Source organism: Ambystoma mexicanum, chromosome 8, assembly GCF_040938575.1.
Source record: "Ambystoma mexicanum isolate Mex_15411 chromosome 8, UKY_AmexF1_1, whole genome shotgun sequence".
NCBI lineage: Eukaryota > Metazoa > Chordata > Amphibia > Caudata > Ambystomatidae > Ambystoma > Ambystoma mexicanum.
The window spans coordinates 200,074,608-200,088,909 of NC_090929.1; the positions used below are offsets into that span (position 1 = coordinate 200,074,608).

The 14,302-nt window shown below is 42.9% G+C and overlaps 1 protein-coding gene across 1 annotated transcript in view; it reads right to left on the bottom strand.

Annotated features, from left to right (window-relative positions):
* The window catches only part of OLFM1 (olfactomedin 1), a 341,156-nt gene that overhangs the window by 262,351 nt on the left and 64,503 nt on the right, over positions 1-14,302 (bottom strand). The gene's annotated exons all lie outside the window — the stretch shown is intronic.

Here is a 14,302-nt window from a genome sequence, read left to right on the forward strand (position 1 = left end):
GAAGTCTATGCGGAGCCCGAGGTATGGATCTTGACAGTTCAATCTAACTAGATCAACAATGCGTGAACTATTGTCGTTTGAATGTTCTACACAATGCGTTCATTCGTGTTTTGCTATTGAGATGTACGTATGGGTATTGGTCCCCAAGTACATTTTGTGTTTTCAATATTATTATACATACTAATGAAAGTTCTATGTTTCAGCGAGTCGATGGAGCCTCAGTGAGTGATGGATGTGCTTATCATGAAAGTATAGTCGTTGCAGCGCGAGAGGAAGTGGAGACATGCACACACGAGTCGGAGCAACAGCGTCCAGATGTTGAAGTTCGAGGAAAGAAAGTTTCAAAGAAAAGAAAGCAAAAGAAGGTTAGTGTCCTGTTCACTATATTATGTTGTCTTTCACTGTCAATAGTTCAATACTGTAAGTTGTGTTTAAACTGAACATCCCTTTTCTAATCTGTACTTGAGACTGGAGATGCATCGTGCCAATGGGAAGAATATGAAGTGATTGACAACGGAGCTATACCACCACCAGCCATTGATAGTGAATGTCCTCCTGGTAGTTTGGATGCAGTCGTAGATCAATTCACAGAATCCACACCCGCAAAAAATAAGAGCACGCGAAAGTTGAAGACATTGTTTTTTTCTCCCATCTCCGGACAAGGAACAGATGTTGCAATGGAAGAGAATGAAGTGGACGACAATGAAACACCATCAATATCACTCAGCATAGCGGAAGACGATATCAGAGATTGTACCTTTCATGCGAGTGACATGTCCTCAACGTTACAGGCCGAACCAGCTGGGATGCAGAGTGACAGTATAAGGAAAGAGGCCAAATTCATTGTATTCGATAGCTGTTTGATGGATATTATTATGATGATGAAATGTGGGCATTGGGTTGGTGGGGAAGTATGTGGGGAGCCATTGATTAATGTGACTCGTGCAATTCGAGGCACTAACCTTAAAATACATGCCACCTGTACACAATATCATCCGTTCGCATGGTCTGCACAACCCATGCTGGGGCAACTGCCAGCAGGCAATCTACTTTGTGCAGCGGCCGCACTTTTTAGTGGTTCAAGTTTTAAAAAGTTACAGTATTTCTTTCAGTTTGTGGGAATCCATTTCATTGCGAAAAGTCAGTTCTACAAATACCAAACCGATTATCTATTTCCAGCCATCAGCGAAGCTTGGAGAATGGAAAAAATGTCAATGGAAAGTACATTCGCGGGCAAACGCTTCAGGCTAGCCGGTGATGGACAATGCGACAGTCCAGGATTTTCAGCCAAGTACTGCACCTACCACTTTCAGGACATGGAAAGTAAGAAAATTGTGAGTTCGTTGGTCGTGCAGGTGTCACAAAGTACATCCTCAGTGGCCATGGAGAAAGTTGGCTTTGTAGCATCATTGCAAGAACTACAATCGCGGGGAATGGTGATCGACCTGATAGCCACGGACAGACACGTTTCAATTGCCAAGACAATGAGAGAACAGTACAAAAATATAAATCACCAATTTGACGTTTGGCATCTTGCAAAATCAATCAATAAAAAATTGTCGGCTGCAGGAAAAAAAAAAGATATGCAAGGTATTTCACAGTGGTCCAAGTCAATCAGCAACCATCTTTGGTGGAGCTCAAAAACATGTGAAGGGTCGTTGGAAATTCTACTGGAAAAATGGCGGTCAGTAATGTTGCACTGTAGCAACGTACATCGATGGTCGACAAATGAGCATTTCCACAAATGTGAACATGGCCATTTGTCCACAGAGGAGGCACGGAAGAAGAAGTGGTTGATTCCTTCATCACCCACTCACAAGGCCATTGAAAAGATTGTATTTGATAAAACTATAACAAAAGCTTTGAGGGGACTCACGGAATTCTGCCACACAGGAGATTTGGAGGTGTTCCACAATATGTGCCTCAAGTACAGGCCCAAAAGATTGCATTTTGGCATGGAAGGCATGATAAATCGGACTCTTCTAGCGGTCTTGGCACATAACCATAATGTTGGCCGTCAACAAAGTAGGACGACCGGAACTTTAGGGACGCTTCGCTACAATAAGGCCTTCACTAAAAGAAGTAAACAATGGGTGATCAAACCAGTGTTTGAGGATATGCAATATGAGTTTATTGAGAGACTTATCGTAGATGTCCTCGATAGGCACATACATGGAGTGGTGAACGAACCTATGCAGGGGACAACTGCATTGCCACCCAACATTGCCTCTGTTCCATGTCCACCTAAAGCAGAGCTCATTGAGAAATACACATCACGGTTTAAATGATTGTAATTCGATTGTCTGTTCTCTCTTCTCTCGAGTCTCCTCATGTTGCAGGCCCATTGCAATTAAACCAAACAGTAATATAAATCATTTTTACAAAAATTATAGAATGTTTCCGTATTACAAACACATGGCCAACCCATAGGGACAATAAAAAAAAAGGCACGCAGACAAGATGCCCTTACACTAACTGGAGCTAACTAGAAATGTGTGCTCGCTCAAAGTGAAGGTCAGCTGCTTTGATGTTTTGCTCGGGTGGCGGAACGGCCCACGACCCAATATAAGGTTCTATTGTGATTTGACCTTGACAGGCCGGGACCATCCTGAAAGACTAAGAAAAGATAATGAATAAAATTTCAGAAACGAAACGATGAGCCACGTTCATTAGAAGAAGTAACGTCGGCAAAGAAGGAGTGGTGTTTCGGGTCTGCCCTACACAGAGACACAATGGAAAATGCAAATATAATGTAAGTAACTTTTGATGAGTTTATACCGCAATTTCATTACTATACAGTGGCTTTAAAGACGGGTTCAGTTGTACTTGTTCGTTCTATGTGGCATAGTGTTTTCTACCGCGCTCTATCTGGAGGAGAAACATCTGCTTTTACTGAAGCACCTCAAAACCTTCCTCTTTGCTTCTGCTTTCTATCTCCCTCTCCCCTGCTACAACTGGTCCACTGTCTGCGACCTCGGTCCTGGGCCCTTCCACTCTCCACCTGCACTGCCTCCCTGTCAACCCCTGCACTGGGGGACTGTCTCAGTATCCTACAGCCCCCCCTTCCCAGCACTTGTTCTGCACTTACCTTGCACTTGCCACCAGCTGGCCCTATTTATTTATTATTTTATGCTACTTACCTTGTACTCCACTCCCCCCCCCTCCATGCCTCGCCACGCCTTTAAACACTTGTGTACACCCAGTAGCGCTGTCCTCGCTATGAAATGAATAATTTTAATAAGGATCTGATGGTGAGACTAATTTCATTTTTTATGTTTTTAGGTACATCATTCACTACTGTCTGTGTCACGAGTACCAGACACCGGCGGACGGCTTCTACAGCCGCCAGTTGCTTCTCCGCGTGAACAACGTTACCACCCTGACCATTTTATGGGACGATCGCCAAGTACAAGTATGCCCTTACGCGGTACTAACGGTTAGATGCAACATACCTACCGTTGTGGTGGCCTAGTGCCTCGTTGTTGGAACAGCCATGCGATTATCAGTGCGACAGAAGAGCTTATTTTTATCGTAAACCAACACCCTGTGTACTGCACACGAACATCGCTTCCCTCAAGACGAACTAATTTGGATCGAGAGCAAAGAAAAATGCAAATCGCTGAATATTCTCTAAACATTTGATGTCCAATAAACGTACTTTGACAAATGTACAATCTTGCCGTTTGCTTTTAAACCACGGTTTCACATTCCGAATTGTGGTGCTGTATTGTGAGATGCTCTAAGACCCTGTGTACAGCAAAGGACCATCGCGTTCCTCAATACGAACTTTTTGGAACATGAGCAAATAAAAATGCAAATCGCTGAATATTCTCTAAACATTTGATGTCAAATAAATGTACTTTACCACATTTACAATCTTGCGGTTTGATTTCAAAGTACAGTTTCATATTCCGAATTGTGGTGCGCTGTATTGTGAGCTGATCTGTGTTGATTTCCGGGGTCTGTGTGGAGTCGCGTAGAAGACGCCTGGGCGCGTTTGCCTACGCAGCTCAGTCACGTCACGGATAGAGGCGGGGAATATGAATGTTTTGATAAAGTCTGTTTCAGGGGCGGGGGATTTGATTTAGTGCCGCAAAGGCAGGTGAGCCAGGTCGATGCGGCGGAATGATAGGATTATCACAAAATGGAGGCTGATTTCGAGTGCGATAATGGGCGAAAAGTCGGGTAAGGTCCATAGGAAAGTTTCCTACGATCTACCGATTTATGCTTACAAACACATGGCCGACCCGTAGGGACAATAAAAAAAAAGTCCCGGAACTATCCTTTAAGAAATATCACTGTTTATGATATTGCATGCTGACATAATGTTGAAAAATAACATAGCACTTGGTGCAAACACATATCTAACTATGAAATTCAATATCACATTTCAAGCTAAAAAAACACATTGTGCAACTATATCTCATATTTCGTAAACGTTCATCTTACTGGTCAACAGCATGACTGCAGTATGTCACTATACATTACTATGTATGTGGTGTATATATGCATATGCCCTATTTTGTTTGTATGGGTAATATATACACAAATGTATATGTGGTCAAATATATTGTAGTTCATGCCATCTCATACTGCGCAATGGAATACCTAAGTGGCTTTCCAGGGATTTAATTGAATATTCACCACACCAGTTTTCACTGTAGAATACTCATCAAACAGAACATATAGTATTGAAAAGGTAAAGATAATATGTTTGGAGAATGGATAATTATGTGTAGGGGCAGTGGGGATACCGAGTAAATGGGGTAAAACACTGGGTCTCCCCTGCATTTTTCTGCTGCTATAAAAGAAAATAATTGTGAAAATGAAAAATATTGGGATGAGATACATCAGGGGTAATATCAGATGGACTATATCAGATGGACTGTAGGGTAAAGTAAAAGACAAACAGTGGCTGAATCTAAAGTGAGAGGTGGAGGAATGGTTCCTTGTTTTGTTGAAGTATGCTGTGTTTTTCGTCAAATATTGGGAACAGGTGCACCTGTAAATTGCAGGTAGTTACCTTGTTGTCTGAGAGACACACCCCAGAATTTGGCACCAATGACTCCAGCAACTGAGCATTGTAGTGCTGGAATGGAGGGTAACATCTCAGTGCCCTCATTATAGACCCTCCCATTACCCCCGTTCCAGCCCTTGGAACTGGGTGCTAATGCCGTATTATAGCATGCAGTCCAATAACTCACCCCAGAATTCCACGGACACAATTGAAATACCAATAATATCACTATGATTATCCACTACAAATTCTGCATATTCCAATGGCCCTGGGCAATGAAACAGCTTAATGTTCAGTTATTTAACTTTAAGATTTGCTACTGTACAGTGCAACGCCGTGCTGTACTTTTGAATTGTATTCTTATGCTGTTATGTCACGTACTTCAAAGTTGCACCTCTGCCACTAACACAGCCTCATAGTGTGACTTTCTTGAGCAGTCGTTGAATTCGTGAACTGTGAGCGGAAGTCATGGTGCATATACAAGGGTTAGTTGAGGGGATGCTGCTGGGGACGGTGGTTAGGAGGCTAATATACCCTTCTGGTCTTTTACCAGCATGTGCTTCTTGGAGTGATTTGTATGTGCAGGATTACTGTCAGGTGGTGTCAGACCGGGGTGATAGGAGGCAGGGGTGAGGGGGGAGTAGGACACTTACATTTCCTTGTGATATTGTAAGCAGTGTGTCATTGGGGTCGAATACATTCTTGGCATGCGGCTGGGGGACCTGTTGCGCTACCCCAATCAAACACCTGCATAACATAATTTATCAATCAATCAATCTTTGATGTATATATTGATTGATGATTTATGTCTAAGCAGTCAGTGAGTTAAGTGAATGCAGTTGAGAGAAACAGTTCTAGTAGGGTTTCAGAAACCTAATGAACTTTCCAATACTGCACAGTCTGAGTAATACGAGAGGGTACCCCTGCTGGGGGCCAGTGGTGGCCCACATGTTATCCAAAAAACAAAGGCATTCTGCGAGCCCCACAGCTGGACATTAGTCCCGGTTATGAGAGCCCTACCCAGATTCTTTAGCTCACTATCTTTCACAAAGGAGAATATCCAAAACATATCAGTCTTTGTCCTGCCCTGGGGCAGTCCAGCACCAAAATGCTAGGCGGTCTCCCTCTGTACCAACAGGAACCCGAGACATATGTTTTGATCTGGTTGGAACTCATCAGTAGGGTTGAGCTGTGCCTCTCTAAGAATAGTGAGCAAGGGGTCCATGTCTGGATACCCCTAGAAACCTAAGGTGCGACCCAAAGTTACTTAAATTATGCAACAACAAAGGGGATCCTGGGAGTCCCTCTGACAGGCATTAATCCTGGTTATGAGAGCCTTATCCAGATTCCTTAGCTCACTAACTTTTACAGAGGAGAAATATCAAAAACATACCAGTTTTTGCTCTGCCCTGGGGCAGTCCAGCACCAAAATGCTAGGCAATTCTCCTATGAACAAGAGTACCAACAGCAACCCCACACACATTTTTTGGTCTGGTTGGACCTCATCAGTAGGGTGGAGCGTTGCCTCTTTAAGAATAGTGAGGAAGGGGTCCATGTCTGGATTCCCCAAGTTACTTAGGGTGACAACAGATATCCTCCTTGTCTGGATTTGTTGGGGGTGCTGTGTGTTTGTCTCTGTGATTCCTATATGACAAAACGAGTGGGGCAAAAGACAGGACTTGTTGGTGGGTGGGGGGTGCAATAAAATGTAAAATGTTAAGGTGGGGGTTCAACATGCATAGTTTGTGAGGTTTGGGTAAAAGACAGGTGAATGAGTGAAAGTAAAACCTAACTGGGGGGTACAGGTGCAAGGATGGTTTGGGGGCTCACAAACATGCATATGAGTGGGGACAAGAGACAGGAGTGGCCTTGAGATGGATGAAAACATCATGGTGGTTAAGTGATGACAGAAGGGTGGATGAATGGGTGGGTAGAGGACGGACAGTTTTGGGTGGGAGAACTCAGATGGTGAGTTGGTGAGCATGTTGGAATAATAAACCTTTTGAGTGGGTATTTTGGGGATGGCCGATAGGGCAGGTGGATAATGGATGACCGATTGGCAAGTTAGATGAGGCAACAAACAGGGGTGTGGGTAGATTGGCAATGACAATGTTGCGCTCTGTGGGTGATAGACAAAAGACCGCTGGCAGGCTTGAATGGGGACTAAATGTGCTGGGGGATGAGTGAGTGGGCGATAGCAGACAAGAGAGAGAGTAGATGGTTACAGGATGATACATGGGTCAAGCTGACAGATGACCACATATGGGGCAAATGATGAGAAATGCTATGGCAAAAAGGGTGACATTATTCAGTGTGCTACCTACGGTACAGTGCAACATGATAAGGTATCGGGGGGATATAAATGGGGGTTGCATGGTGGGTATGATATTGCACAGTGCTAAACCATAGAGTGATATGGTATTGATCAGGTGGGTCATCACATTGAATAGGTTATTGCACAGCTGAAAGGTGTATGTGCATTTTAAGGATGGAATGAGTATAATCAAAGAGGGAAATAATAATATGTGTTACTACAGTGCTTGGAAGCAGGATAAGTCTGGCATCAAGAGCTATAAAAGATACATAATAATAAATAATGATAATAATAATAGTAAATGATATTTACACAGAATTATCCTAAAACACATGCCTTTGTAGAAACTGTTTTCACCATGATTAAACTTATGACCACAAGCCTTGTACTGTAAAATCCCGTCCTCAGAATTTGCTATTCTTGTACAGCTACATGTTTCCAAGGTATTGCGCAATTTGTTAGAATTTAATTGATATGGAAAATTTGGCAGAATTCAGACAGTACCGTTTGATCGATTAAATTAAAACAAATTTGGTAATTAATACCGAGCATGGGAAGAAGGGGTTGCGGGATGTCCCACGCTCCTCATGTTTGGTAGTGATTGCCTTAGGGGGTAGCAAGGGCGTCCCCCGCTTCCTGAGGACTGGAGGCGGGGATGGGTAAAAAAAGAAAAAGAGGAAAGCGTCCCCTGCGGCGTCAGATCCGAGCCACATGAGAGGGACGGAACTGAAGCTGCAGGGTCAGAAGGAAGTGGAGAAGCAAAAGCTAAGTTGTGGGATGTATTGGGGTTGAGGGGGTCAAAGTTTTGCCGGATTTGGCCACAGCAAAATGGTATTCACAGCAAAATTGACCACAGTCAATTCCACTGCGAAGAATTCTCTAAATATGTAAAGCTGCTTCTTTTTCCCATTAAACAGTTGCCGCGGTATTAAGAGGATCGCAACGTTGGGTCTGCTTAGGATGAAGGAAATTCATAACGACAATAATGTTCATAATATTTGCAAAAGTATTCATGACATCAATTATGAGAAGAAGAATAAGGAGCCGCACACTTCTGATGGGGAGTAAAAAGGTCCTGCCAGTAATTCAGCCTGGTCTCACTGTGGCCTTGCTGTGGACTGGCACGTGTTTAGTGGGGGATGAACAGCATCAACATGAGGGCACAGGAGGCAGAAGACCTACTTTTGGCCAGAGAATAACTGCTCCACCACATCCACGTTTGGAAGTGTATTAGCAGATTGCATTTTATGCACACTGTCCGCAAAGTACAGATTACCATGTCTTTCCAAATGTCCTTGTAAAATTATAAATAGCTCATTAAATTCATCAGAAACTATGAAAATGCCTTCCATTAAGAAATATTTCCAAACCATTACTCTAAGTCATCACATTGAACCTGTACATTATTTTCAATTGAGTTACTTCAAATTATAGTGTATTTTGATTTCATGTGGCCATTACAGGACATCCATAGGGCATCCAGTACCATAATCTACATAAAAGAAATGCAAATTGGCTCTTAGCTAAACATATGTAGCAGTCCTTTTGTCCAAAGAAAGACATTGCCAAAGTGCACAAACTCTTATGATTTTCCAGACTGTTTCATCAAGGAGATCATTTTTAAATAAATACCACAGTGTTCAGATTGTTGTAGAAGGAAGTAGGATCCTATATATGTATTCATGTATTGATCTTCACATTTGTAAATGTGCTACATTCCACTAGTGGCCAGAAAGTATTTTCTTCAGAAAAAAAGCCAGGTGTCCAATTCCTTTCTGAATTAGTGGGGTGCAGTTCATGACAGAGTGGACAGCTCTGTGGATGGGAGAGAGAAGCTACAATACGTCTTCAGGTTGATATCCTCTGGAAAGCATTATCCTTCCATGCAAATGTTGTACTTGCATCCTGTCCTTGGAGTGGCATCAGAAGGTGAGCAAAATACTGGCGCGCAGATCCACAAGAGGCAGGTAGGAAGGCACTGCGCGTGTCATGACTTTGTGTGGTTGTCTAAGGACTAAGCTTATCCAAAGAGCAATAGATACCAACCACAGCATACCTCTTTATGATACAATTAGGACTGACACCAAACCAACATATTTGCATACAGCCTTTGACAGAAAGATATTGCACTTTGGAAATTAGCTGAATTCACATGTTCGACTCTCTGGGGCTGTTGATTGGCAGAGCATGGCCATCAAAGAGATATGCTTGATTGGGCCTCACAACAGTAAGTAAGGTACTATCAGTAATGTGAGAATCCATGACTTGCACTCAGGAGACTCCAGGTGTGAGTCAGGATGCTGCAATCTGAGAATGTTCACTTGACCCCTGGGTTGGCTCATATGACCATTGATTTAACTAGAATACAGGGAAATGGAGCACGGGACCACCGCGGTACCGGAAGAAAAACACTGCGAGGAAGCCTCAAGAGCCATCGCCTAAAATTAGGTAATGATGAAAGGGAGATTGCGGTGAGGAGCAAAATATCCAATCAGGTGTGTAGTCCTACAACAGATCTGCTTCTCGTTGAGCCTATTGACAATGTACCACATCACAAACACACAGAATACACCTTAGACATTTGCGAGTTAATGTGCTATACTTGAACAGGGCATTAAGAACAAAGAGGGGCATGGATTTTTAAGACTATAGATGCTCCACTACCTTAATGAAGTGGAGACTCTTGCACATGTCATTTTAAGGTGCCCCTTTTGTCATAACATAAGGGCACAGTTACTCATTTCTCTATTGAGGAAAATGATCAGCCCAGATCAACTGTTCTTTCTCTTTTCCTTATCTCAGAAATATTCACTTCGTGCATTTTGGATATGTATGCGGATATTGCTTTGACGGCCTCATTAGGATTTTGGTCGTATTTCCTCTGGAAATATTTGTAATCTGGAATACAATCACAGGAACGGTATGCAGGTGTAGAGTAATGAGGAGCCTCCAGTTATTCCTTATGTTGGACTCTCCTTGGACTCCATTGGGGATGGCCATGCTTCCATATCCAGGGTTTACTGCATGCAGTAATAACACTGGTCCTAATGCTTTTAGGTGGAGGAATGTAGGTTTAGAAACATTTTTTAAATATTGATGTTGGTGCAGTGGTACAAGTGGCAGTGCTTCCATTAGTGCCACCTTTTGTCTACACCACCAACATTTAAACGGGGCACATACATTGGTCGGGTGAGTATTATACAATTTGATATGAATTCTTTTAACTTTTGCAATAATGTTAATTTCACATTGTTTTCTCAATTGTATTTTTTTTAATTTTTTTTTATTGATAACAGTGTTGTATAATATTAGGAGAACAAGCTGTTTCTTGACATGGGTCTTTTGAATCCCTTGCTTCTGTAACAATCCTTCTGATTAAATGATTTGCTAATATCATGTCCTTACTAGAATATTACTAGAACATGTTAACATGAAATAGTTTGTCCTCTATGTTTGTTGTGTTCCACATGCTAACTTTAATAATTCTTGATTGTAATGCTATTTTCACAAAGAGATTTAGAGCATGAATTATGTTTTGTACTTTAGTTTAATGATTTATTTGCTCGATTCATAAAGATGTCCACTTCCTCAGAAAAAAGGATGCTATGAACGTTTGGGATTTGCTTCCGCTACCTCATCCCATATTCATGAAGCCTACAACTAGAGGAAATCTGGAGATGCCTGGAGCATCTCTGAAATGCCCTTTAGCAAATCCCTTTGAATCAAATCTGTGCATTAGCATCTCAACGATGCCCCAGGCAGCACCAGATTTCCCCCAGCTTTAGATCTTCTGAAAAAGGGATACGGTATGTGGAACAAATCTGAGATATCCATGGCACCCCCTAATTTACTCCAGTGCAAAGTGTTGTGATTCAGGCTCTATGACCTTCGGATTCCAAAGAACCTTTGTGGTCATATGTAATGTATTTTTAAGGATGTACTTGCTTTTTTGTGATGAGTGCTTGATGCACCGTCATACTCCAAATATAAAAATGTAAACTCAAATTGATCTGGATGGGAGAGAGTAGTTTATACAAGTATATTATTGTTCCAATCAGTACTGATTCTTAATACTTTTACAGAAATTACAGAGCAGTCCAGTTTGAAAGTCGCCAGAGATTCACGGTGATGGACGCAAACACTACACTTGCACGCCACAAACAAATAATATAACCACACCTCTAGTTTGGGTTCTCTCGTGGTGTAATCTGCTCAACCCTAGCTCACCATGTCTCAGATGGTACTCATGCTGGCTAGGAGGTTCGGCTGTGGCAGACCAGAGATACACTCATGTCAAAAGGAGTGCTCAGAATCATCAGCAGCTTGGCTGTTGCTTCATTTAATTTCCATTAGGGCACCCATGCCAAGTGGAGCTGGACATGTTAAGGAGGTCCCGAGCCTTCCATGGTAAAACCATCTGGTCATAGGACTGTTCCACTGCATAATGTTCTGAAGAATGTAACTTCTTCGGCATAGTACTTATTTTGGTATGTAGCTCTGTTTTCCGTCTATGCTCTTGTTGCTTTGGAGATATGTGCTGCGTGTTTCTTTTAGAAGAGTCTACGGTAGTGAATGTGTCCCTCGAAGCAAAGCAGTCTGTTGTGCTGAAATCTTGGGTGCAAGATAGAACAATTTACCAAAGTGAGTGACTCTAGGGTAGACCTGGAGTCTGTTCGTCTGGCGTGTGGACTTGTGCCTGCGGCTAATGTGTGAGGATGGACCGGTGTGACAAAATGACAACAAAAGGAGAACAAATGTGAGCAGTAGTGAAACACTTATTCAGCCTTCACACTTCTACAAACCAACAGTGATTCCAATCACACATGTAAAACAGACGCAGTTAAGAAATATCCCTACATCGCCTTGTGGCAATGTGGGCCAAGTGAAGGTTATATTCTCAAGAGGAGTATGAACGTGATTGGGTAGGAACACAAACAGCAAAGTATAACCGTCCAAAATAAAGGGAATGTCCAATATATATATATATTAGATTAAACACATCATCCAGAAAACTAAATAGAGAAACACTATACAAAACCAACCTCTGTACAAAGAAGAGATAAGATGCAAAGAAAAAAAGATGAAGCACTCGCTACGAATACAAAGGTGAAAGGCAACAACCAGTTTCTAGAGCCCAAACGGGACAAGGGGGCAGTTATGGGGCCAATAGCAAAATTTTTGGATCTTTGGCGGTTCAACAATGTCCAACCCATAGTGAAGTTGTTGTGCGAGTGGATCAAACACAAGTTTGTTTGCAGCGAGTCTCGTTGAACGTGCGCCAAGATGGTGTTCAGCCAGTTTGAATGGAGTGGCTCTGAGAGGTTTAATTGTTGCTTTGGAGCGATGCAAGTCTGAGCATTCACTAGGATCAGTTTGGAGTCAAGCCCATTTGGGACTTGTGGAACCTGCTAAAAGGGGTCGATGCATGGCGCTCCTGTGGTTCTAGTTGAAGGTTGTGATGGAACAAGGCAGTGTTCCTGGCGTTATAGTGTTTAGTTTAATTAGGAGGTTTCAGGCCAAAGTGGGCCCAATTGATCAGTAACTGCTGGTTAAAATCTATGGGTGGCCCTCCAGTGACTCGAGTCGAGTCCAGCAATGAGAGGGTGACTTGAGCCGAGGAGGGGACAGGTTCTGTTAAGACACATTGAATCATTAAGCTAATTTGAAGTTGGAAGTACAGTGGTTCAGAGGTTCAGTTGACTGCCAAAAGTAGCACTGGCCCCCTGGTTCAACAGTCACAATCATAGATTGAATGCAGTTCGACTGGTTTGATGCAGCAGAACAGGAATAATTTCTGATCTGGTCCTTTAGATTCTGAGAGATCCACTACAGGGGCTCTAGGACAGTTTAAATCTGTTCAGGGTGTGCTCTCCCAGCCTTGGGAGGTTTGGTGCAGAGTGATAGGCCCTAGTTCACAGCAGAGTCACCCCCCAAAGTACCATGGCAGTGGTTAGGGATCAGAGCTTAACCCTGCCTTGGACTGCTCCTTCACCTTAGTGGTTGAGGGCCTTGAAAAGATGAACTCACCCAAAAGGGGTCCAAACATATTCTTCCTCAGGGGTTTGCCCAAGAGTGAATCATTGACTGAGTTGGGGACCCCTTCTATTAAAGGCAAAAATCTACACGTGACAGGACTAAAGTAAATCTTTTTTTAGGGGTCCAATCCCTATTCTTGGAACAAGTGGACTTTGCCTTCTGACATCATACACAAAGTGCTTTGTGTTGAAGAAAGTGGAGGGGACATGAAGTAAGAGAATAAAGAGTGAAAACAAACTGGTGGAATATTTCTCCAGCTGATCTGAGCTTTCCTGGGCTACACCAACACCCCCCCCCCCCGCCCCATCACTATCACCAAAGACCCTTTTGGTAAACGTCACCCTAGTTTGAGGCTAGTCCTGTTGTGATGGGTGTGCCATTGAATTTCTATTTCCAAGGCTAACCCCTGCTAAGAGGCTGACTCAATGGAGAGAGCTGTTACAGAACCTTACAAAGGATGAAACGGGGAGGCATAGCCATCCTGTCTCCTTCCCTGTTAAGTGACAGGGCCATGCTGTCTGAACAGAATTCACATAACCATTCAACAGTTGAGCTGGCATCCAAGTACCGACACACATATGATATTAAATTGATGTGGCTATAGTAAGAATAACAGATGATTACCACCATACCCTAACTCAGGCATGGCTTATATTTAAAGTTTACAACTGCCACCGAGATAGCGACTCTCATAATTATGTGATGCTGGGAACAGAGGTACAAATCTTAAATGCAGCCCCTGCACTGCAATGGCTTGGCCGTCATTGCCCCATCAGAGGGCACCTGTGCTCACTATACCTGCTCTTTGCCACAGGGGAGCAGGCGCTGCAGATTAGGATACTGATTTCGCAAAGCGAGGTGTACAGTATGCTTTTGACATGGAGTTTGTGGCAGTGTGAGTCTTTTCAGCATACTCTCTAAGAGGAATTAGCTGC